This window comes from Apis cerana, linkage group LG12, assembly GCF_029169275.1.
Source record: "Apis cerana isolate GH-2021 linkage group LG12, AcerK_1.0, whole genome shotgun sequence".
Lineage (NCBI taxonomy): Eukaryota > Metazoa > Arthropoda > Insecta > Hymenoptera > Apidae > Apis > Apis cerana.
Window position 1 is genome coordinate 5,766,873 of NC_083863.1, and position 27,490 is coordinate 5,794,362.

At 35.9% G+C, this 27,490-nt stretch overlaps 1 protein-coding gene across 3 annotated transcripts in view; it reads right to left on the reverse strand.

Annotated features, from left to right (window-relative positions):
• Window positions 1-27,490, reverse strand: part of LOC133667033 (disks large 1 tumor suppressor protein-like) — a 132,607-nt gene that overhangs the window by 4,452 nt on the left and 100,665 nt on the right. The window lies entirely within an intron of this gene.

Below are 27,490 nucleotides of genomic sequence, written 5' to 3' on the forward strand. Positions count from 1 at the left end.
AGAGTTTTCGCTAAAGTTTTTCTATTTTTTCTATCAAAAAAAAAAAAGGAAAGATAAAAGATTCCGGGCAGAAAGTTTTGAGAATTTAGAGTTCGAAACAAAAGTATCGAAAGATAAAATAGAAGGAAAAAATGGAAAGAGATACAGTGGATACACGCGTCCACCGTACCGTCTATCTATAATTCTGTCTACAAAGAAACAGTAAAAGGTTCGAATTTACGATTTTCTTCTCCTGACTAGTGAATTCTTCATCAGAGTAAGGATACCGAGATATATATTATTGAAAAGGGAGCATCGAGAAGAAAAGAAAAGGAGAAGAGGGAAGAAAAGAAAAATTCTCGATCTAAACGTAAATCGTATCTCGATATCGAATGTCCATTCGAATGTATTTTCTGTCTACTGCTTCATTTACCTAGTGAAAATTCTTCCGACCGCGCAAGTTTTTTTTCAAATATCAAGTCGCTAAAATTAATGAATTTGCGCGAAGAATCTCCAAGTTTAAGCGTCTAAATTAAACGTCGATTTAAAACGCAACGATTGCGATTAAAAACATGGCATCGGATATAAGAGAATAATTAATTCTCATTGAATGAAAATGAATTACGGGGGAAAAGAAAAGATGTAAAAAAACGAAATGTAAATTAAAAACGATGGAATCGATTGTGATTGTTATTAAACGAAAGAAAAATTAATCGAAAAGGGAAATAAATTCAAATGAATAAATAAATGTGAAAGAAACGTAAAAATTATGGAACGGAAGTGACGAATCCACGCGATTTCGAATCTAAATACTTTTGAAATCGACTCGATTATTATTAATATAATATTTTCCACGAGCAAACGCTATCGATAGTCGGATTATATACGAACAACGTTAAATCCCCTTCCCTCGATCTCTTTCCTATCACGATTCCTGGATCAAAGCTTCTCCTCGACTTTTATTTATCTATTTTTTTTTCTTATATCGCATCCACGTTCACTTATTTGTTCGTGTGCTGCCGTAAAAATTAAACTATGATCATCAAAGTCGTACGAGCGTGTGTCTTGTGCAAGCTTAAATTGAATCTCTTCGCAACACGGTTACCAATTTGTGAAGTTATGGCTGCAGAAAGTGACCGGCCGAGATGAAACTTGGCGGATGTTATGGGCCAGAGAGGATCCGATATATATATGAAATAGCTGATTCAGGCAATTGGCGAGTTAAGAAGATACAAACACTTGGCTACAACAGAATCGATAAAAATAATATTATTAATAAAAATTTAAATGTTGCAAATATTATTAGAATGAATATAACTATAGGTAAATTGTTATAGAAGAGAGTTTCGAATGGATAATTTAATTTATAATCTATAACTATATCGTAAATTCTGGAATTATCGATAACACTATTTGTGCGATGCTATATCAAATTAATATATTAACACTCTTATCTCCCTTTCCTGTGATACGTCTATATATGTTCTCTCTTCATCGAAGAAGTTAATTCGTCCGGAATATGACCCAATAAATTTTCTCGAATATCCGACGATCGTCGAGACAAAAACGAAAGAATTAAGATCAAGAGTAATTTCGTGCCCGCGCATTTCGACGACCTATTTTGCGAGGCCTGCATACACAAAGTTAAACCACCCCCACCCCCTTTGTGGAATCGATGTCGAGAGATCCGACGATAGATCACGTTTTTTAAAAGAATAAAGGGAGGACTCGATCGCGATCAGGCCGAACTTACATTTGCACGTACGTACGACGATGATGGAAAAATAGTGGGACGAGAAGAAATTACACCGAAAATCGTCGGGAAAAAAGGGGTGGAGCGCGGTCGAGCGGTAAAAATAAGCGGAGGCAAAGGGAAGAAATAGTTAGAAGATTGATAGGTAGATAAGAAAAAACGGGGAGGCAGACAAACGAATGGAAGGAAAGATAGAAGTGTTATCGCCGTTCGGGATTTATCCTTTTGCAGGAGGGGGGGACTGATAGATTCATGGACCCTTACTTCGATCGATGCAAACTTTCTTTACGCTTAAAAAGGATGTACTAGCCGAAAATGTACTGGAACGCAGTAGGTTTGTGATATTGCGTCAAGTGTGATTTTTTGCAATGTCCACGAGTGAAAATAATCATCGAGAACAACTCACGACAGTTTTATTCTCAAATAGAATTTTAGTAGTCCTTTAAAAAATTGGAGAATAAAATTGATTATTCGAAAAGATGCTTTCGATACGTATTTTTTAATGAATAAAAATTTATATTGGACGGTTCTTGAAAAAGAAGAAAAATAAAATGTCTCATAATTGAGATACAATAATTGCAAAATTCAATAATTGTCTTTTTAATAATCTTTGAAAAATTTTTTGATCGAACAAGATTGGACAAACGTGTGCTTCTTTGATGACTAACTTAGAAAAATTTCGCTTTGATCCTTGAACATTTTGGAAAATAGATCGAAACAAAGAATTATGATATAATGGAGTCGCGGAAGCACACGTTTCATTCGCGCGATAAAATATGATCGAATACACGAATGAGAATCTGATTGATATTACTGATAATTAAATTTTGAATTTTTTGATCCCCTTTTTCCTTGAGCGAAATTGTATCCATTTATCGTATTAATCCACGTTATTAGCATATACATTAAATTGAAGAGCATTATTAAAAATTAAAAGCATTTATTTCTATAAATATATACTACATAATAATATATCTTTTCCTTATTTTTTGATTTAATATTTGATACTTACATATATAGTAAATACAATGAAAATAATGAAATTGATAAATGAAAATAATCGAAATTGATAATGCAAATACGCGTGTAAAATTTGGAAATATCTTTATAATATTATTATAAAGATATTTCTTTCAAAATATATTATTGTTTTTTACTACAACTTTCTAACGAGAAATGGATACGAAGCGAAAATTCAAATATATTCAAATTTTAGTGCTTTATCTGTTAAAAATATTCCCGCACAAAATTATATTTAAAACGCAAAAGAATATTGAAACTTTGATTCCTGAATTTCATCATTCTTTCGATCGGATTTTTCATGCACAAAGTTTCATTAAAAAATCGGAATTTTCCCCAGGAAACGAACGTAAACGAATCTCCCTGCAAGATAACGTTCCGATTATTTTCCATATATGACAATTTAAAATGCGCACTCATTGATTCTCAACCGTATATTTTTAACGATTCCCGCACTGCAATTATTTTCCCTTTCACACGATCGACAAAAAACCCTCTTTGTCTTTTCGCCTGGTTGCATACAAAGCTTTCAGAGGTTACTCTTTTATGGGTCGAATTTTCCCTCTGTGCAGCCTATTGTCCGCCGATCGATTTTATGGCAACCGTGACCAATATCTTCCGGATTAAATTCAGAGGAGCAGCAGAACGTGCACGCCGAAAACTTGGAAATTTTCCTCTTAAAACGGGGGGGAGAAAAAACGAGAAGCCGCGGTTGCTTTCCCGTTTGTTTCAATCACAAACCACGATCCCGATAAATTCCACCATTTTGTCATCATAAACGTAAATTAACGCGTCACACGTATTTCTCTCTACTTATAAAACACGGGGAAACTAATAAGATCACTAACGAGAATATATTTGAGGGAGGGGAAATAAACCGCACGATTAAATTGTTATAATAAGAAATTGTTAAATGAATAAATGGATTTTTATATACGTATGAATTAAGCGTGGATTGGTGCGCAGATTGGAAAATGTGGTCCGATAATGTCGAGGTACAGGAGGTTACTGAGACTTGCTTGGTAAATCGTAGTACGTTCGAGAATTGTTTATAAACAGACGCCGTAACCAGATTATTCGATAATAACTTTCTCTCTCGGCGTAATAACCATCGGTTAATGAAACATAAACATTTCCATTCCATTCAATATTTTCGATTTATAGATTTAAACTTAATAAAAACTTTGGTTAATTATTATATAATATATTGTTCGCACGTGTAATACGTATTATAGATTGATTTCATAGATTGACGTCAATGAATCAGGATGAGTATAATGCAGTTTGATTTAAATTGCATTTAAACGCAATTCTCGTTTAAAATGCTTTCTTTCTGCATAGTAATTAACTTAAAAATTATAATAGAATTCGAACGAAATCATTTCGTAAATGATTAAATAAATCTTTTAACCAAATTAATTGTATGAATATCCATTATATTTGATATATTATTTGAGTATTTAAAATATATTATATTTTTCTCGTTACTATTTTTATGTAATATATTTTAGAATAATATATTCATATATTCAATTCCTTTATTACTTAGAATATATCATTTAATTTACAAAAGCATTTTTCTATAATGGAATTATTTCAATTGGGTATCCTTTTGTTCCACGAAAAAGAAACAAAAGTCCATGACATTTAAACATTTTATTTATGCCAAAGTTCAAATACATAATATATTCTCATGATTATATTATATGTACATGATTAGTTAACAATAGGATTCTAAACATGTAACACGGTCAATATGTTAATTTAAATCCAGATTACCGAAACGATTTAAACGAAGAACGCTACATTTCAATTATATTACGATATACATGAAAGTGATCTCGGAAACGAAAAGACATAAATCCCTGTTCTATCCGGATCGGGAACTCGTACGGATCAATGCGTTCGATTACAGAAAATCAGCAGATTACCGCAACGACCGGTCATTCTCGACCGGTGAATCTACGCCATTTTTCGAAAATGGCTTTTCGAAATACCCATTGATGCGAAATCCCATCGTGGAATGATTCTCATAAGCCTTCGTTCGACATTCATATCGCGAAAACGTCGCGAATGATAATTCAACGAGAGAGGAATGAAACGTCGAGAGATAAAAATAACGAAAACAGCAAAATAGTTGCAACGGATATCGCGGCTATTAAAAAATACGAGAAACTTAAAACCCGTAATCCGGAAAAAGATGGATAACTGGATGGAGAAAATATAGGGAAAATAGAAGTGGCTAATGCGTCTTGGTTACAAGGCGTGAACTTTACACGAGGTCTCTTAAATCTTGATAAATTGGCAAGATGGTAATATGGATATAATAAAACGTCAGAAATTATACGGCGTTGTTGAAAATGCGGGAACCTTTGCAACAATACGAAAAGATAATCCATAGAGAGGAGACCAAGTGACCAATGCGTCTTGGTTAACCGACAAAAGGGCGAACTTTACACTCTCTCTTAAATCTAGATAAATTGGCAGAATGGTGTAATATGGATAATAAAACGGCAGTTTACGATCCATATTGGGCCAGGGAAGGGGAAGAGAGAGAGAAAGAGAGATGATGGAGCACGCGGATAAAAACCTTTCGAACGATCCTCCTCCTCCTCTCCTCCTCCCCTTCCATTGTGCGTCAACCCTCCCTGGAATGCGGAATTTGAGGTAAAACCGATTCTTCCCTATTACGGATAATAAAAATTGTAAAAACTGGATGGATAGGGTCATATTTGGCTGTTTTGCGAAAACTTAGGAATGGTCGTAAAGTGTGCTTTATAGGGGGTTCGTGTTTCAGGCCGCCGCGGGGACTGGCAAACTATAAAATATTGCTGGTTGCGATGCAGAGCATGCATCTTTGGCGTCTGGAACGGCCGACTTCCCGATGAGGGAAAGAAAAGGAGTATACGGGGCCAGACTTCCGGTGAATTCGCGAACAAGCTTGACGTCGCGAAGGGAGAAGAATGGGGAAGCCTTGGGAAAAACATTAGAAAGCCTTCGGATGCGAGGAGCTGATGTGTGTAACTTTCTCTCTCTCTCTCTCTCTTTCCTCCTTATGTCGTATATCTTTACTTGCGTATGGATGAGATATCGATCTCGCTTGCATTATGCCTCTTCTTCGATATCGAAGAAGCGAAGGAAAGAAGAAATTGAAATCGCGTTTTTATCGCGAAAGGGTACGGGAACGAAATAATTTATTTGGGATTTTCTAGAGACGTCTCGACGTTTTGTAAATTAAAATTAACGAAGTATCGCGTCGAAAAGCGAAAGTATAATTGTAATCAAAGTGAAGGAATATGTATCTGTGGATCTGAAATATGAAATTTCGATCTTGGAAATTTATAAAATTGCTAACGTAGCAAAATTCAACGTTTGCATAAAATGTGATACTGGGCATTAAATTAATTTTCTTTTCCGAGGTTATTGAAATGTAATAAAATTAATTGCTGAACGCAACATCTCTCGTATCTTTCGTATTGCCGAAGTTGCAATTTCGTATTTCGCAAAACTATTGGAATGCTATAAATTTGTTGAATTGTTGGCGTAAAATAGTATACAGAGGAATATACAGATATATAAAAGACTATATTTTCTCTAAAACAGGACTCTGTCCCAGGATTAAGGCAAACAAGGAGCAAACGTGATGGAGAAGATAATCACGTTAACATCTTTCGCTAGAGATCGATGTAAGAGAAACAGCAGATGAAGATAATGCTAAATTCGATAGGAGTTGAAGACAGAGATAACTGAGAACTCGCATGACATAATAGGAATGATTGCAGACACAAGAAAACTGATACAAAAGACGCTGGTGTCAGGAAATTCACTGATAACCACACAAACTCGTGAGTATATATATATACACATATAAAGTTGATAAAAATAACTACAGATTTAGGAAGAAAAGAGAACCAAACGTGTTTGATAAAAGTTTGACCAGTTTCAATTCGATGGTCAAAGGATACGTTTATTTTGTTCTTGATTGGAAAATTAATTTTCAAATTTAAACATTAATAGTTAATTTTCAAATGTAATTTAATATCACGTATGAAAAGAATATCAATGTATGTTTTAATGTTCACAGATCGTTAGTAAGTTGTTTGAATCATGAATCACTAAGAGGAGTTGTCTAATTGGAAAGTGTAATGAGTACATCATTAAATTAATGCTTTCGATTCTGACACTTCTCGATAATAACCCTACAGACACTCTAGTTAAAATGAGAAACAGAGGATTATTAGTATTCACGTTTATTCCAGAATAAAGTTGTAAAATGAAGATGCGAAATGTTAAATACCTTTGAAACGTGTTGCAAGTAGACATGTGTGAAAATGTTGTAAACACGAAGGTAGGATTAAAGGAAAATTAAAATGTTAAGAGTAATTGCACTGGTTCCAGCAGTAATAGAAAAAAAGCGGCAAGAATAAAATGTAGAAAACTGTGTAAAAATCTGAAAGCTATGGCGAAATCCGTGTGTAGATTAAAAAAATATCCCTCCAATCCTTTCATTCCTTACATTTGACTTTTTTACATTTCCTCTCTCTCTCTCTCTCTCTCTCTGCTCCAATAGAGGAGAACTTCAATTCGTACCGATTTGTAAGAACGAAAGCAGAAGCCGAAAGTACGAGATAAAACGAAAGAATAAAGTGTGCCATGCTTCTCAATAAAAAAATAGTGATAAAAAGTAAAAAAAAAAAATCTATAAGAAAGAGTGTTGAAATCGTGGATACGTCGTTGATTTAAAAAAATGAATTCAATGATTGGAATTGTATAAATTTCCAACGATTGATAAACTCCAGAAAGGAACGAAAAAGGAGACGCTAGGAAAGAAAAGAAGGGACATATATTTAAAAGAAATGGAAATAAATCGAAGAACAAGATCTAATCCAAAATCCTTACGTCGGACTGGCCGCATATTTCTTCATGAATTTATGGAGAAGCGGGGAAAAATTTGCTTTATCTCATGTGCTCGTCCGTTGCCGAGTCTTTTCTTCATTTTATGTTACATGGCTTTTCGCGTTTAAAACGTGCCCGTTTCACGGTTTAGCAAAATTCACCTTTCCCATCTCTTGTTTCCCATCTTTTTATTCGGCATTTTCAACCTTTCTTTGCCTCATCGGTAAACAGTCACGACCAACGAGTAAATACGAGTATAGACATTTTTGATCGGCGTATAAGAAAAATGAGGAAACATAAATCTTCGATGGAAAAACTCGAGCAGCGAAAATGTAAAAGAAAAGAACAAACGTTTGATGAATTTCTATATGATACCGTTTTAACTTATAATTTTATATATAATAAAAAATCATTCACTTGATCTTGAACAACGATCGAAATATCGTTATATATCTTAGAAATATTCTTTAAATTCGTTGAATTATTCCAGATTCGATTTCTTTTGAAAAAATGACCACTTATTCGAAGAATAATTCGTATTCTATTCTGATATTGATATTCTGCATACAATTTTGTAATCGAAGGATACAAAATTTATAAAAGTTCGAAATATTATTTAACTTAAGAATTCTCTTCGATCGCTTATTACGCTCTTAAGATATGGCCCTTATTCCAAAATTTTCATACACGATACATTGTAATTTTGCAAAATTGCAAAACCTTTTCAGAATCAGGAGGGGAGGAGTATGGGGAGGAGATGAAAACGCGCGATCCTCGGGAGCGGGATCAATGAAATTTTCCAAAAGTGGTGCAGGTCTCCAGGATCGGTATTACGATTATCATGATTGGAATATAATGCAAGTGGCGTAGAAGATTCTCAGAAACGCGGTCGAGGCTTGTATCGTTTGCGGTTCACCGGCCATCCGACGAAGAAAACAAGGGGTTGCAAGGATGGAGACGGAGCGGATAGAGGAAGGAGGGGTGGCACGGAGGGTGAACGGCCACGTGCAATCTCACGGCTGATTGCGCAAGTTTTACAAGTTCATCCGATATCGCACAGTCGCAATACCATGGAAATGGACAGGAGCAGAAATCGGTGCCGATTCTCCCCCTCTTTGTCCCTGTTTCGTTTCGTCGCCACGAGGGACCGATGCAAGGAAAGTGTACGGGAGCAAAAAAGGGAAAAAAAGAAAGAAAGAAAAATGAATCGGAGAAATTGCGAGAAATCGATAATCGAAGTAGCGTCATAGAGTTATCTTTATTGCAGAGAGACAGTATCGAGTGGACACGATTTGACTGGACACAACAGCCAGCAGATTGTTGAAACGAGCGAAAAATTTAATTTCGATTCTAGCCTCGAGTGAGGTAATATCGCTGAAGAGAAATGAAAATCGATATTTCATTCGTTGACTATTTATCCCGAATTATTTTTCCTCCAAGACTGAGGACATATATCTGTTTTATGAGGAAGCTAAAAGAATATTAGATGAATACGAAAATGAAGAGAAACGTTTCTATTTCTCCGTTATATTTTATCTAACGGAAACTTAAATTGCTTGTAACTTAATGAATAAGCCATTTTTGCGTTTTAACTTCTAGAATGAATCCTTCAGAAATTCTATGAGTACATATTAGTATGTAATGAAAATCGAATTAGATTTAATTTGAATTGGAAACATAATTGCACAGCATTGAATTTTTAATTTTACTAAAGATGATACTGCTTGAAATACATCTCGATACATCTTGAAAAATATCAAATTCCAGATAGAATATTTTTAATTAAAAGTGGTAGTAAATAGATATTTGACAAATTGATCGAAACTTCTCGTCGATCGATGGTTAATTTTTCTGCAAAAAATTCGAAAGATCGTTTGATTTTTCCACACGAGTTAAACTCTTTCGATAACTGGGGAAGAGAGGGGAACATTTAGTTTTTCAAACCACGATAGAAAGCTACGTTTCATTCCCTCATTCGCCATTTCGAATGGAACAAGCGTGGTGGATTTCAATAGCAGGTGAAATCGAACAATTTTCGTGATGGTACGACGAAACTTCTTTGTCCTTTACTAATCGAAAATTTAGAACGGAAGAGATCAATGAACGAGAACTATGACGGAGAACATGCTTTATCTTTATATTCTTTAATTGTTCATATCACGATTCTCATTTTGTGAATTGTTGCATGGGATGGAAATTTGCAACAAATTCTTTCCTCTCAATTCTGTGATCTTTTTATTATAAAATTCTAACGTTTCTTTCTACCAATATTAATCTTATTTTCCTCTAAGATAAAAGAAATAAAATGGAGACCAAAAAGCATTAATTCGGACGAATACGACACGCGCGAACGTAATTCGAAAATATTTATTTTAATGGTAAAAAAATTTTAATGGAATTTTTATTTCCTTTTCATATGTATTTTTACGTAGTTGCCGATGAATCATGTGGCTGCAACATCGAATAGAATGAAATTCCCGTACATACGTGACCGTTGAAACGTGTTGTCAATGTATTTCTCAATTATTTCGAACAAAGAATCCACGCGTTCGACGAAGCGTGTACAAATTTTCCGTTTGGGACATCTCAAAAAATTCCGCGTATCTCGTTTCTTTTTTTTATTTTCTTTTTTTTTAATAGAAAAAGAAATTCCACGGTTTCACGACGCGATTCAACACGAGCCCTCCGTACGTGCTCGTTTTAATTTTCAAATAAAATAAGTTCTCGTTAGGCGTAATATCAGCCGCGATACGATTTAAAAATTACAGGAGAGAAACATTGGAAACGGCGGACAGTCGGCAAGAGAATGGTGCCGTGGCTGCGGATAATTCCGTTCGCGTATCCGGAAAAAAATTAAAGCAACGACCGAGCACAGGGATCAGAGGAGAAATGTCTCGAGTTTTCCAGAGGTAACCGAAAAGTTTGCGATAATGCGAAAAGAAAGTTTGTTCATTGGATACGCCCTTTAAGTGTCAGCTGTTCCAACTATTGCAATTGAGGCGAAATATCGTCTCGGGCAACGTTAAAGCACGACGCATGAAAGTTATTGGAAAGTTGGACATTGGATGAGGGGGGGGATTGGGATGGAGCGAAAGAGAAATAGATTTCGCAATGGGAATAATCTGGATAACCGTGTTAAGAGTGGCAGCATCGTGGAAAATATGCTTGAAATCTATTCGAGGAAGGGGGAGGTAGTAGTAAGCTGTTGGTAATTTCCGGTTAGCCTCGGCTCCATCACGAGCAAGGATGGAAAGTCAAAATGGGAGGAGGCCTGGACACGACAGGACGTCGATTATTCTGCACGTGTTTCCAGAAAAATTGAAAATCTTTTTAATCGAGGAGATCGTGCAACTCTGAAATGCGACCAAGCTGCACAAATTCTTCCTCCTTTTCTCTCCTCTTTCGTTTCGATATTCCCGATGTATCGTGAACCCGTCTCCCAACTAGATCTTCCTTTCACGCGAAATCTCTGCAACTTGTTATTTTTAATAAATAGACGACGATTATATCGATGAGATTATTTTCTTGCGTGCAGTTTTACAAAATACATAAATTAAACGCAATTATGATCAAGATAGAAATAATTATTGCTAATCTATGTACAAACTTAATTAATTAACAAGTTATAATTTTGTTCTTATTAGTTAGTTGGTTGATTGTTATAAATGTGTTTATAATGTTTATGCTACTTATAAATAAATATGTACATGTACGTGTCAATATTCTATTTAGAATTTTTTAGATATAATAAAATATTATAATATTATTTTAATATTTTCACTTAATGTTTGAAATTTCACATATCTTTTATCCTTTAAATAAAGTTAAGGAAGCTCATACAAACTTCGTAGAATCTTCTTTGCAGAATCTAGGAGAATTACCTAAAGATTTTAGGTATTATTTTCTCTGTAAATAAATATTAAAAATAAAAATTGATTTACCTTAAGAAGAGGAAGAGCGAAAAGAAAATGATAAAATTTCATATTCCTTGAAAGTTTTTGAAATAGTAAGATAGTAGTTTGATCAGAGTAAATCGAAATTATTAATATTTAATTATTAATTACTTCGGTAAAACCTCCTCTATTAATTTACACGCGTCTCTATATATTTCCTCTATGTTTCTCTCCGCGTCAATAATCTTCACTACACGTTTGTTAGGCATTGTCGCACCTTTCACATTTGTGAAGTAATGTATCATACGATTGATAACAGCCTCGTCGTTATCGTCAAATCTCGTCGAGTTAATGGCACGTTTTGACATTCGATCTTGAAGAACAACTCTTCTTGCATACAAATTTATTAACAAATTCGGCTGCCTTACTTCCGTATTGAATATCACAGCCTGTTAATCGATTTAATCTCTCCATATTTCTCGTATTTTTTTCATAATATGCATCGTTTCATCATAAATTAAAAAAAAATGAAACGAGATAAAACTTCTTTCAAAATTTCAATTTCAATTACGTTTCTTAACCCATAAGTCGCATTCAATTTTCAATAGGAGTAGGAAATATTAATCAATAATCGAATTACTCGATTATTCCAAGTAACATATCCGAACTGCACTTAAACATATTATAATTATATTTATTAATATAATACATACATCGATTCCAACCTCTCAGATATATCTAAAAAATGATACAAATGATAGTAGTACTTGGATCACGATATTACCATTTATAAATTAACATATTTATCGGGATCACTCGTATCTATTCACAGTGATTTCAATCTATATCAAATTTCTTTATATAATTTGGATCACGATTTTATTACGGATAGGGTCGCGTTGTGAAAGGGTTGAGAAACGTCGAATCAGAGCAATCTAGTGAATAACCTGTTTCTTATCCCGTGGGAAACCAACAATTAGATAACCAATCGTAGTCGGATTTTTTAGCATTTCCCGCACCACCAGTTGAACGATATACTCAGCCGGTATAATGTTACCTTTTTGCATGTAGGACTTGAAAAAATTTCCTCTATCTGTTTCTTTATTGACCTCTTCGCGTAATATATTTGTCACAGATATCAGCTTCAAATTATAATGGGAGGACAATTTTTTACTCAACGTGCTTTTCCCGACACCAGGGCCACCTATCAGAAAAATTATGCACTCTTCACCGTGCTTCAAAGGTTTAGTGTCCACCCGTGGACCCATCAGCGCCAAAAAATTTTCTGTTTCTCTCTCGATACAATTACCCATATCGCCGATTATTTTTCTCCGCTTAATCGATGAATTTAAAATTTGAAAATTGGGATTAAGGATTGGTAAAGTGATGAAAGAACTTTTCTCCTTTACCGAAAATTTTTTCAACGATTCGCTCCTTTCTAAGGAATTCCTCCGCGGTTTGACGACGTTTTCCAAGAAGGAGATTCTTCTACGGTGATGCCTTTACCATGAAACTTTATCATGTTCCAGAAGATTGTCATTTGAAAATTATACCAACTCGATGGGCAAAGTGTCAATGAGGGCATCGGTTTAAGAGCTACGAAGGAATAAATGATGAACATTCTTAATTGCGTTCTTTTTTATAATTATTTGTGTTATATGAAGCAGTTAATAAGAAGGATAAAAAGATTGCGTTTCGAAATGACAATAAATTAACTTGGATTACAATCTGTACAGATGTTTAACCTTTAATTGAAATCATTGGTGACGACTATTCATATTCTTTATGAATTTAATTGAATATTTTATGCTACGTACTTCATAATTCAATGTAGAATCGATTGTACAAAAAAACATGTGTTGTTGTTTCTTTCTTTCTTTCTTTCTCTCTCTTTTTTTTTTATAATTGCTTTAAACTGAACTAGTCTTTAAGTCCCATAGAGAAGATCTTTTTGAATCTTTTAGGAATTGTCATTTTCCTTTTTAATATTTGTGTATCGATATATTTAGAAATTTTTATCATTATTTGAAATAATTGATAGTACTCGACACGTCTTAATATAGTTATAAATATCAAGAAAACAATACGAAAGCAATATATAATAATCATATATTATATAATATAAAATAATATTAAATAACAAGAAAATAATAAGCCACAACATTTCTGGAAAATTAAAGTAATTATATATAAATGAAATAATTCTTTCCAGTTTCAGATCCTTCTAATTGACATCGTGTTATCGAATTGAAGGTTAACCTATATATTAACAGACTCTAACTAACCATTTTTTTATTTTACTCTTTGAATATACTATATATATATATATATATATAAAAGAGAATAAGAAATTTTTGGTGTAAAAACAAAATTAAGTTTCAACCAGCATAATAATAAAGATATTTGTTTTTCATCCTTCCTGAAACTGAACAACTCGCTTTACGATACCAATGCACCAATTTAAATTTCCTGTTTTACATCTTTTCCCCCGAAGAATCTCTCACGGATGTACAATCCTCCTCCTCCTCGTGAAATCTTTCTTAACCCGCGTTTATGATCACGAGTTCGACCACTTTAATATATCACCCTCTGAATTTCTCACTTCGTCGTTTCGTCCACGATCTCGAGCTCGAGGCACGCCTCTTCCACCTTCGAGCCTCGACACGAGCCCCGATATGAGACGAAAATAAATAATTCCTCAGCCGAGTCACGCTCCTTCTCTCGAAAAAAATTGTCAAGACCGATAAATAGCGCGAACGTTCTCAGCCCTCGTGAATTATTCTATCGACTGAAGTTGAACTCCTTTCCCCCCATTTCGATACCTCTCTATATCGTTTCGTCGCGGATGGATTTCAGTTAATGAAATTCCTCCCGCTAATGAAATTTCCAAACGTTTCCCACCCCGATTCCAACTCGTCCCTCCTATCACCTGGAGACAAATAATCCCCGTGAAAAATGTGGAATATCTTGCGAAAGGGAACGAGCGCGAGGAATTGCGTCTCGCGCGTGTAAGAATACTAAAAAGGGGGGAGGGAACGTTTCAATTTAGCGCGCGGTTTCATCGTCCCTTCTTCACCGCAAATTCAATTCCTCCAAGATCGACGAAGAAGCAAATTTGTAAGAGTATCCTTGGAGATGTGGTAACGTAATATCGAGGAAGAAAATGTTACTCGTAGAATGTTTAAACAGTTGCTCCGAGCGAATCACGCTTCGAGCTACGCGCGAGGCGCAACGGTGAGTATGAATTGCAAAATATGTGGAATACATTATGGGAAAAGTCGAGATAGAGGATAGATTACGTAAGGATTCTCTTTCTAACGAAATCGAAGAGAAAAAGAGAGAGAGTGACTTCTAATTTCTCTATGGTTGGAAGGTGATATCGAGACGTGGCAAAGGCTACAAGGATACAAGAAAAGCTTCGATCGACACTTTTACCTGTATCCTTCCACGAACGAGAATGGACATCGAGCAGAAGATGAAAGAAGTGTCGGAACTGCTCGCGAAAACTGCCAAAGAGCTGAGCGAGTTGATGAAGAAGAACGAGGATCTCTTGAAAAAGGAGATAAAAAGGGTGGATGAGATTATTCGACAAACTCTAAAGGTATCATCGATCATGCTTGACGAGTAATTTAATTAAAATTATCGTGCAACGATGGGAACCGAGTTCGAACAAGATTCGAGACTATCTATACGAATGAATTTCCAAAAATGATTATCTCTTTATGAATATATAAAACTACAAAAGGTCCATCTATATAATAAATTTATCGAATTGAATTTAATTAAATACATTTAACGAACTCGATCCCGCCGTTATTATATATAAAATAACAACGAGATTGGAAAGGACTACAATAAGATCGCAAAGAATTGAAACTCAAGTCAAACAAAAAAAAAAAATTATCGTTTACCCTATTTTCATGGAGATTCTACTTCGAATTTGTAATACGCTTGTGAATCTCTCCGAACCGCGTCAAGTCAGACGACACGGCCGAGTTGCAGGTGTGCTCGGAGGGTAAGGTGGAGAATCTTCGGGACGTGAAAGCGAAATACGACGAGAAGGTAAAAGTCTGCAACGAGAAGGCCGCGATTGGATTCCAGGCGGCGAAGATAAAGTGCGACGAGCAGTTGAAAACGGTGAAGGCCATCAAGAGCTCGATGAAACAAATCCTGAAGGACTGTTTGGAGACGAACGAGTTTGTCAAGTGCGTGATGAGGGAGACGAAAAACGCTATAAAAGAGAGGAAACAGGTCTCGCGGCAGCTGGAAACGACCGTTAAAAACGCCGAGATCTCGATTTTGACACAATTGAAGGAGGCCGCGAAATGCCACGCGGACGCTCAAACGGAAGCCCTCAACGATTTGCACAAGATTTTAAACGAGACGAAAGATTGTATCAAGTAAGTTTTTCTACGCAGATCTTGTGATCAGGGATAACGAACATTGATTGAAACGTGGAATTTTAATTAGAAAACGGTTGGGTTAGAACGTGATATCGGTTACCCATAGTAAGGCATAGAGTTTAAGGATGAATCGTAAGCCCGAAAGAAAGAAGCAGTCGATTAATACGCTCATTAATGGCATGGAAAATCAATAAAGATGCGAAAGAACGAAGCTGTTCGAGGATAGAAAGAATTTTATAGACGTGTTAAGGAAATAAAGAGATTATAAATACATTTTGTATACCTTCCTTCTAACTATAATTAGCCTGTTTAATTATATAAAGATTTTGCTATTTTTTAACGAGCTAAACTACCTTGTACAATCAGTTCAATCCTTTTAATACATTCTTTTAATACATTTCCTTTTCCAAAATTTCTTTATTAACTCTTATCACTACTATTATTAATTGGAGAATAACCAAGAACGTGTCCCGAGCAAAAACTAAAAATAGAATAGCAACATACCTTTCTCTTCCCTTTCTGTTCCCTTCTCTAATCTCTAATGATTAATGAGATGTTCTTAAGAACACGTGCACGATGTTAATTACCGGCCGATCGATCATCTCGATCAAATATTCAACCCAACGTACACACAAAGCATAAAGGGGCACGGGTGGCAAGTTCACGGATCAACGAAGCGAAGAACAGGTAGTAAACCGTGAAAGATCGCTTCTCTAATGCATGCGACACGAGAGAGCAATTAACGTAACAAACGACTTGATTTCTCGGCTGACAGGTGTGCCTAGTGATAGTCGACCGTGTCGTCGTGGATATCCTGCGTCGGCACTATCGTTCCGCCCTCCTTCCCTTTAATGAGCAATACCACGGGGCGTTTCACGACTTTAGACAGCGTCGCGTGTACATCTGATCTGATTAAACGAGCTGTTTACACGGACCCCATTCTGAAATCGAATGCCGACGCGCGCTGTTGATTTAAAAATTCAAGTTCGATCCTTCCAGTGTCGACTTATCCTTGTTTTTCGTTCAAAAAAAATAATATAACAGAAGGGACAAAAGATTATTCGGATAACGTTCCATTCGCATACACGAGTATTGTGTTAATTGGTACGAAGTTTTAATTTTTTCACATTTCAAGAAAAATCAAAGATTTTTTGGAGAGAGAGATTAAATCGCGATTTAAAGCATTTTTCTTTTTTCTCTCTCTCTCTCTCTTTTTTTTTTTTGCAAGATGATAGCCGGAATTTGTGGAATGAATAAATGCCGAGTTTTGCATATTCTCGCGGTATTTGGACGATCGTGAGTAATATATCTTGTTAAGGGGCTAACCCCTAGTTGGATTTATGACGCGCTCGCGAAATCATCTGTTATTTTTGAACCGCGATAAAACAAGTTGGGAGGGAAGGATATTTTGCATATTCAGAAGCTCGGTTGCTTGCGCGGCAAATCGATGGTAAATTCGAGTGGCGAAAGGGAAATTAATTGCTACTTTATTGGAGAGTTTTCGAGTGGTTTCGTAACTCGACGTCGATGAGGTGTATGAAAAAAATATAGGGTGTATGTGTATTTAAAATTGCATAGAATTCAATCCTCGTTTGAGACGTTGATTCTTTTTTTTTTTTTTACATAATAGTAATTAATTTACGAATTATTGCAAGATTAATTCAATGTGTATACGAAGAATTTTATCATTCACGTAGATTTAATATTGTCGCGAATTTTCTGTTATATATAAGTAATTCAATAATTGAATATTTTATATTCGATGGGAGTGAAAGAGACGATTGTTGTTTTATTTTAGAGATCAGTGTATATATGTATATTTAACAAACTCGATAAATGAGCGAGTAATTTTAACAGTCTTAATAATCTAGATTACTTTTTAATCGCTCGAAATCGACGAGGAACAACATCGATAATAATCCATCGTTTCATCAAGGTTCCTCCGACATCATTTGTGCGTGCACGCGATAACGATAACAATGCACCAAGATTCCGTCGTGGCTCGCGAATAAAGCGTACAAGGGGTGGTTTATGGAACAATACGAGTTCGTTTCGAAATCGTCTCGCATTATTTGGTAATTTTTCGACCGCTGATCGTATCGATTACCGGCAAATATTAGAATCGCAATATAATCGATCGGATCGATGAAAAAAATCTTCGAAACAGAAAGAACAATAGAAGAAGAAAGAAGGCGTACGAAACTCGTAAAACAAAAAAAAAAAAAGATCGAGGACCGTAAATGAGATAATTAATCATCGATTAAGGGCAGGAACAAAAGGAATGGCGGTTAAAAAGCAGACTCGTAATAACGATCGATTATCGTTATCGAACAATAGCTCGCTAGAGAAATCGTTAGAGAGGATCGTCCATAAATCGCAACAACACCGTTGCTATCGCGAAATGCAAATGATTCGGTGTTTCGAGCTTTTCCACCGTTTACATTTGATGTTGCAGCGAATAATCCAAATGTTAAAATGAATCAAACCAAACGATAATGGTGGGTATCGGTACTTAAACGTATCATCGGGCACGATCGTGTGAAATCGATGGATAGGAAAATAATTAATAATCGTGCGCGCACATCGTGGAAAACGTATTACGAACGGTCGAACGAACACGTAGCCTTGGTCCATTTTCAATTTATGCCCGCGGCACGTTGCGGCATCCGTCTTCGAGTAAACTATGTTGAACGCGGGGAGCGGCGGGGCGTGGCGAGAAAGGCTAACACCGCGAGATATTTAATTGATTTAGGTGACAGAAGGCAGCCACGGACTTTCCCGCAGGACGTTCAGAATGCGACCGTCGAGTGGAATTCCGAGAACACTTAGCGAGATCGGTTGCGGTCGCGCGGAATCGGTTCGAAGGATATCGGTATTCGGCCACCACCTGCCACGACCAACAGCTCCCACTTTACTTCGCGAAATGAGCAAACTTCTGATTGCCTTGATCTCTCCCTCCGGTCAGAGCATTTCCAAAATTCCCAACTTGACTCGATCAAGTTTCCACTTCCGTCCCTTTTTCTCTAATATTATACTCCATTTCATTTTTCCGAAATAAAATCGCCCTCGGTTTCTACTTTACAGTGACGATGATTTATTAAAGAGGCCTTTTAGTGGAACAATCAGTAGTATCCGTGGATGTGGAAAATGAATATTAAACGAGGAAAGGATTAACGTGCGAAATTCATCATTGGCCGTCTTTGGAATATCTTTCTTCTTTGGCTACCTAGCATTTTTGTTACTCCCTTTTATGTACTAATACTTATACGAAGATATCGACAAGTTCATTCAAAAATATTCGAGAATAATTTTACACAATTTTTATGGAAAAATCCTGGGTTACCCCTGATCCTTGATTGTCTATTTCTCAATGAAATGAATTTATTTATTTTGTATCGAAAATACAAGATGATCGATACTAACAAAATTTCATCCTCTCTCTATCTAACAGAAAACCAAATACAAGGTTCAAAATCAATCTTGTAACTTACTATTTCTCGAAGAAAACTTCAAACGTGGAATTGGAAAGGATCGAGCTTCCAATTAATCCATCCCGCGTAACGAGAATACCCAATCCTTTACACTCCAAACATCGAAGTACAAACGTCGAATCGCGCGCACGCACCTGTGCGCAACACCGAAGCCCACTTAGGCAAATGAACGTATCGGGCGACAATCGACTGGGAATGCCGTTGATCAAGGAAAAGGGGAGCGAGAAGCAGAGATTTGCGCGCCTACAGTCCATTAAAATAAGTGGCACGCCACGACGTTAATAACAGCCAGGCCAATTACAGCGGCGGCATCGACGCCTCTACTTTCCAACCCCCGGTCAGAACTTTCAATTAGCTGCTCAACCTTGCTCCCCTACCCTCCTTTAGCCGCCGCTGATTCTTCCCTCTAGTTCTCTCCGCATAGACCGAGTGCAATCGGTCCCCGAGAAAAGTCATTACAGACGACGAGCCGCGGTCAACCGGTCGGAATTTCAACCCCCTCCAAGTCGTTCTACTGCTCGTGAAATATTAATAATCGAACTTCAATCGAAACGGAATAAAATTCTGTGGATGACGATTTCCTTGAGAGAACGAAGGGGACGTTTCTCTTGACAGAGAATCGAATTGATATTTTATTTACACTCGAATCTTCTTCTCACAGGAAAAGGATCTTGTTGTCGATTAGAGAGGATTTCTATTTTTCGTATAATTCGTTTATCGTTCGTTTCTTGTTTTTCTGGTCGTTGAAATTTGAAGGATCGTTTACAGTGTTTGCACGGGATAATGTTTTTAAAATAATTCCATGTCCGGTATGTTGGAATATCCGCTTTAATTACTATGTTGAACGCGAGTTCTCTTCGAGGCAATTAAGACGTGTCGGAGCACTGTTCAATTTTCGCCTCGTGACGCAGACATAATAATCACGATAATTGTTTGCCACGCGAATTGCCCTTCTGATTCTCCAGATGTCCGTGATTGTTTGCTCCGTATACGGACGCGATTGGCTCCTAACGAGCTACCGAATTTCATACGTCCTCCTGCATCTTTCTTCAACGGAAATAGGCTACAAGAATAATTACGTATTTAAGAAACTCGTAAACGTTCCGACTGATATCGCAAACGAGGAAAATTTGTCAACGATGTCGTCAAGCTTGTGCAGCTGAAAATAAAATCGTCATAATTGTCACGAAAAAAAAAAAGAAAAGATCTCGTATTCCTCGGTCGCATCATCGATCTCCATCAAAATCGCATCGAGCCGGTAATTTTCGCCAATGTGACCGCATTAGACCGTGCCAGCGCAGAGATTGGGCTGTACGTACAACAATAGATGCGACGGTTGGCAGGTGCAACGGCAGTTGCATCCGTGCAACTGCAAGCCACGCTCGATCATTCTCTCGTCTCAAGCTGTGGTAGTCGGTATTCCCCTGTCTCGTGCCGATTGGCCGCATAATCAGTAATTGCCACGATGCCCGCAAACTATCGTCCGCAAACATCCCTTATGGCATTATACGTCCCTGTGACGAGGGTGGACCGATTGCTGTTTCCCCTTCTATACGTCGCCAATTCCTACATCCTTGTTAATTTTGCTCGTTGAGCCGCGCGAGTTCCAGGGGGAATTCGGGGACAAAAGATCGGTATCGGTCTTTGAATAATCGTTGGGCCGTGTTACGAAAGGGGATAGACGAGTTTATAAGCGGAACGAGGAACAAAACATTCCGGACACTGCGTTAAGAAGATTGAGAAGAAGAGGAACAACGCTGCTTGGAATAAGTCAATAGTCAATCGAAGGATACTCGAGGATATATTTTTCGAAATTGAGAGGAGGATTTAAATTGCAGAACGGAGAAAGAGATTATTCATAAATTTTCACGCTTTGAATGAAAATCGAGTCGATTGGGAAAAAAGGACGAAAAATTATTTATCTCGCGAAAAGGAATCTCGATCGAAGGAATACATGATTTCTCTCGCACTTTATTAGGTCCGTTACCCAATTGGTAAGGCTCGTATGGTTGCAAAACTTTTTTAAGTACGTTCGTTAACGAGTTTCCTTAGTTACCGATGCTTAGTCGCTCTTAGCCTCTGGAATCCGTAGGAATTTCATTTCCCTGAACTTTTAAAGAGTCTCCGGTTTAGAGACGAAAAAGGATACCGTCTAGCTTTACCGGCCCAGAACTTTATTAATATCCTACAAGTTTGTGCGTCCCAGCGACGGTGAAAACGAGAAATAAACGAAGAAAGTACATCCTATCGTTCGTTTAATTTCCCCTCGTTCGTTCCTAGCACGCGATCGATTTCTTAATATATTTACGAGTGTTTTCTTTCGACCGTTCGATACTTTGATTCGAAAGAAGCTTGGAAAGCTAACTCGAGATCCTTTTAATGAAATGTTCGCATCGTGGAAGGAAAAGAGAAATGTGAATATAAAGAAAGATTTTCTAACAAGTCGTTAGACGATGTTAGTATTTTAAATACGTATAGATGGGTGTTAATGAAAATTATTTATTCGGTTCGTTTAATCGAATCTCGTGTCGTAGATATCTTAGGTGAAATTGTCTATAATTTAAAAGTCATTGTAAATTTGAAATTTTATCTCTTCTCCTTTCACTCGCTGTGAAAATTTATAGTTTAAGATACTTTGTGATTTAATGAAACGTTATTGCTTTGTGTCGTGGAAGAGAAATAGTAATCCCCCGATCGAATCCTTGCAAGTGGAACCTTTATTTAATCATTATAAATCATTATAAAGCTATTTCGTCCGATCCCTCTTTGTTTCACAGTGAAAATTTTCACAATATTTCTGAATTTATTTCAAAATTGTTCGCGAGTGTATGACGTTATTAATATTAATACTTTTTCTTTTTTTACGAATTTTTGTTACGTGTTTTGGACACAATTGTAAAATAAATATCAATGTCTAGTGGATTAATTGTTTCTCTGATAATCAAAACCAATTATACGCGCTGGATTCATTGTAACCATAATTTTTACACCCGAGTAAAAATAAATTTGACGTCATTTACCCAATCTCTTCATTTATTAAAAAATATAAATATTGCAAAGTGCAAAATTAAATTTTATTTTCACCGGCCGTACAGTTATCAATTAAATGTTTGTTCAATATTTATGCGATAAAATGAGAATTTTCATTTTTCGACACGTATACGTGTTACTTTTCAAATATTTTCCCTCTCTTTAACGGAGAAATAAAATATCAAAAACAAATACAGTTAAAAACGAGGATCCTAATAATTCGAAACATTTTTGTAAAACCACAACTCGTCTGTTATTAATGAAACGAGTATGCCATTGAAGAATTGTCGTAAAAAGAAAAAAAGAAAAAAAACAACAAGGATATTTAGTTGGTGTGAATGATTGTTGGATCTTCGACTGATTTACGAGAATCGAATATTCACGGTGCACGAATTTGGCAATATTCGTCATTGCAGCTCTATCACTGCATGCCACCGATATTCGCATGATACATTACAAATGTCAACGTTATCTGTTTGTCGAACGTCGGGTCAAACCGTCCTATCACACGAACAATCCCCATACGAACGAAACTATGAATTTTTCACAGCTCTTCCGTTCCATTTTCCATGATAACCATTAATCGATTAATTCAACGATCTTGTAAATTAAATAATAAGCGCAATGTTTAACGTAATCAACGATCGTTGTAATTGAAATATTCCATTAATTATAATTATTTGTTAATACAGTAGAAAGTAGTTGCTTCCCAATGAAAATATTCTTTTTCTAATTTTTACGATATTATCCACAAATTTCATCCTTGTACTTAAATATATATCAATTAAAGATTAAGTATCGAAATTTGTCACAAAAATTTGACTTTATTCTTAAATTTGATATCGACCAACTTGATCATTAATAAATCTCTCGTGTTCTCTTTTGTCACTTTATTGTGAGCTTTGTTCTCACGGATTCATTAACGATTCTCGACACTGTTTTCTATATTCCAACCAAAGATACGTACCGAGAGAAACGTATCGCGTGTATTGAAGAATCGTATCGTGTGTAGAATAGAAAAACAAAACTAAAAAGCAGGAAAAGAAGAAGAAGAAGAAAAGAGGGTCAGATTCCTAGATGTTCAAACTTTTCGCGAAGCTGCCTTAAACTTCGTGCCTCGGCGACGAAAGTCTACGAGCTTTTGTAATTTATGCTGCGTCACTCGAGTTCACATGGGTCAAGGGGCGCCGAGGAGGACGCGGGAACGAAGCTGAAAAGCTGGTTAGGAGCCACTCGTGTCGGCTCTATTTGACGATAGTCTGCTCCACGAGACGGCTCATCCACTCGAAACTCGACGATGACACGAAACGAGAGAAACCAAAGGATTTTGGAATACGACAGACATCGTTGTGGCCAAAAATATTTTCTCCCTTCGTCGAGGTCGAGTGAAAAGAGAAAGTATCCTGAGATGAAACCTGGCTATGGTTAAATGAATTTTTTCCCCGCTTCTTCCACTTTTTTTTTTGCAGAATTTTTAAACAATACGATCGTTCTTTCAATAAACTTTTAATAAAAACGAAACGATTCAATTATATACGGGGATGGTGATGTAATTTTTATTCTAGATTAAGTCGTAAATCTCGTAGCTTTCACAGAAAATAATTTCTCAAACTCAATTATAAACAGCACCAATTGCAATTATCGAATGAACGTCCATTTATCTCCGAAACAAATTGCTCTCAAAGAATATCGAGCGAAGAAATAGCGAGCTGTTAACAAACTTATCCCCATGGGAAATTGATTTCCTTAAGTGAGATTTATAGCGCGAACACCGAGCATGATATTTTCTTTAATTGCACGCATGGACTCCTCCGTTGTTGTTAACATTGTGAACACAAGTTTGACACACTTACGAATTAATTTCTCGGAATTAAAGCATCGAATATCGAGAAATCGTCTTCGAGATCCAATCTCGAGAATTCTCGTTTTATTCTCTCGTTTACGTTCGTTCATTAGTAACAAAATTATACATTATACACTTCTTCTTGCCACGATATCGACAGTTTTCCAAAGAAATGAGATTTTGCAAACTCCTCCTCTTTCTCGACAGAATACCTTGCTTTCGAACATCGTTACAGACGACAATGTGTTCATTCGTTCGCAGTTGCGTTTGTTTTCCGATCTCGTGACCAGAGAATTTCACGTTGAGGATAGAAATAAAATGAAAAAAAAAAAAAAAGAAAGAAAAAAAATGTCTGAAACGTACGATGTGTAAAAATCCACGAAATCGTCTCTCCGTGGAACATGCGGACATTTTGCGATCGATTGTTCGTCCGATTGAACTCGCGATGAAACGCAAGAAGATTCTATTAAAATCACTTAACGGTATTGTCTAGAAGATGGAGAGAAAATGGGGAAGATTTATTCGAGGAATAAATCAAGTCGAATGGGGGAATGTGTTTAATTTCAAGTTGTTTTCTTCTCTTGGTATTACTTCTCTTGCAACCAAATAGCTTAAATTTAATCACTTTTCTTACTCTTCCTGTTGAATTACGGTTTAACCTGATAAAAGTATATTGTATAAATATTGGAATACACAAAGTGTTAACAAGAAGATATTTTCTCTGAACTTATTACGGATATCGTTAAACAATTTTATACATGAGACTTATTTAGTGAAGATATGAGATACGAAGGTGTATTTTTTAGATCAACTCTGAGATTCATTCCAAAAATTGCTTTCGTTTTAAACGATTGGTTAGATCGTTCGATCTAAAGAAAAGAAAAAGAAAAAAGAAACATCGTATCGATATTTGCAATAATTTTAGAGGAAATAGCTCGTGACATGGTGAATGATTATAAATTTTCATTCCACTCGACATTTTGCTAATAGCTTTGCGAGTCGAAAGTACAACGAATTCGGACAAAGTTTGACATCGATAAATTAATAGAACAGTTGACCGACACTATGGATTTGTGATTATACCAGGTAATTACACAAAATGTAAACTGAAATACACGAATGCGTTTTACAACTTAATTAAATTACGCTGTCCCCCTTCGGTTTGAATCAATGCGCAATTTTAGTTGTGAAATCAATGCGAATCGAAATTATCGGAGAAAGTTGAGTTGTATAATAGATTATTGTCGCGATTAATTTACACGCAGAATTCGAGAAATGACAATTTTTCACACAAAATTACTGATTCTCCTAAAAGTTTCAATTTGTTAAAGAGAACGAAAACAATCCTGATTCATTGATTAGTAATAACTGCATTAAAATAATACTATAATACAAATTAAGAAATAAACAGATATCATATTTGATACCCGATTCCACAGCTACATGAATATCGAAAAAAATCTCATTCTTGTGGGGTGTATTTCTTTTTATCTTATTCTTCTCTGCACATTCCTATCAATTATAAAAAATGTCACAAATCGAAGATCAATATCTCAAACGAAACTCTTGATTTTTATATGTGAAACGTAATAAATTAACTTCCTTTTCTCCTGAAAAATTTCACGTTTTCGACTCGTGACACTTTTCTTACTCAGACCGTGTCAATCAAATAACAGTTTCACGATTTCAATTTTATTATTACAGACGAAAACAAGACGAAATCGTATCGTTAACGATGAATATATTCATATTCAAAAGCATTGTCTGCGTTGCCGAATTTCTCAACAGATATCGCGTGGAGAGGAAGCGAGTATGGATCCTCCGGATCGTGGTAGAGTTCGCGGAGCTTCCTGCTTCGAAATGTAGGAATTCGAAATCAATTCGAGTTGCATATGGCATTGTGAAGGAGCCATGGCTCCATGAGAAAACTTGCTCGAGGAGTTCAGCCTGCTCGACATTACTCTCGGATGAACCGCAAAGAATGGAAACGACTTATTGCTACTCCTACAACCGATATACGATTTTTCTGTCCTCACTCGTAAGTGAATTCATATTTACACGAGAGTGTGCGTCAAGCGTGTGTAACGATGAAGAACTCCTCGTCCAAAAAACGACATCATCGAGGATTCCTTTCTCCGTGCATTATGAAAGAAAAAAAGCACGATTTTTATTTTTGAAAACCAATGATTTTAAAGATAAGGCAATAATTTTGTTTCCAATATTATTATAATTGTTCATTTGCATTATTTGTCAGAAAAGTTATTCCACCGTCGTCTAAAAATTAATCTAAATTATGTTGTAATACAGGAGGATTTATTTGTATGCGCACAAACGTAGCGCATGAAAGTTGAATCAAAATGAAAATAAAGTAAATTATGATATCACACAAGTATGACATCACTCGACCGAATTGATGTTATTATTCGATATCTTTTGACGACGAATTATGCACGCGGTAAAAACATCGTAAAAACATTATACAAACGACGTACGATTCACTTCCCTCGCATTTTGTTTGTTAAAATGCATCAAGAAATTAACTTTGCTTCCAGTGGAGAAGAAAAATCAATTAATTCTGCGGAGAATAAATCAAATTATTAAAATATTTCGTGAAACACGTTTATATCCAGTCAAAACGAATTTTTAATCTAAAGACTTATTCAGATTAATCAAATTACTTAAATGAAGAAGGTTTTATATTTCTATATAAATATCTATAACAATCAAAGAAATTTCGAAATATATTATTGTCGAAATCTACAATTCTAAAAATAAAAAAAAAATAAATAAAAAATTAAAACTATCCTAACTTCGTTCGAGTTCGAATAACTAATAATTAATTTTAACCCAGATTAATCTTCTGGATTACTTCTAGATAAACGCCACTTGACTGAATAGCGTTTCAAAGAAATATTACCCAATATCGCGAAACACCATCTTTCGCATCCTTCCAAGAGAAGAAACTCTTATCTGTTAATGAATTAAGTTATTAGTCCACGATTAATCCCACGTAAAGACTCGACAAACATCCTCCACGAATTTTCCAGTCGCGCAGTTACGTAAAATTAGCAATCAAAATATTTCTTGTTTATTGCACAGGAATTATAGACGCGTGGTGCGTACGGCTCGCGCACGGGGGTAATCCAGTCGGGATTTCGAGAAAATTAAGGGCTCGTTACAAG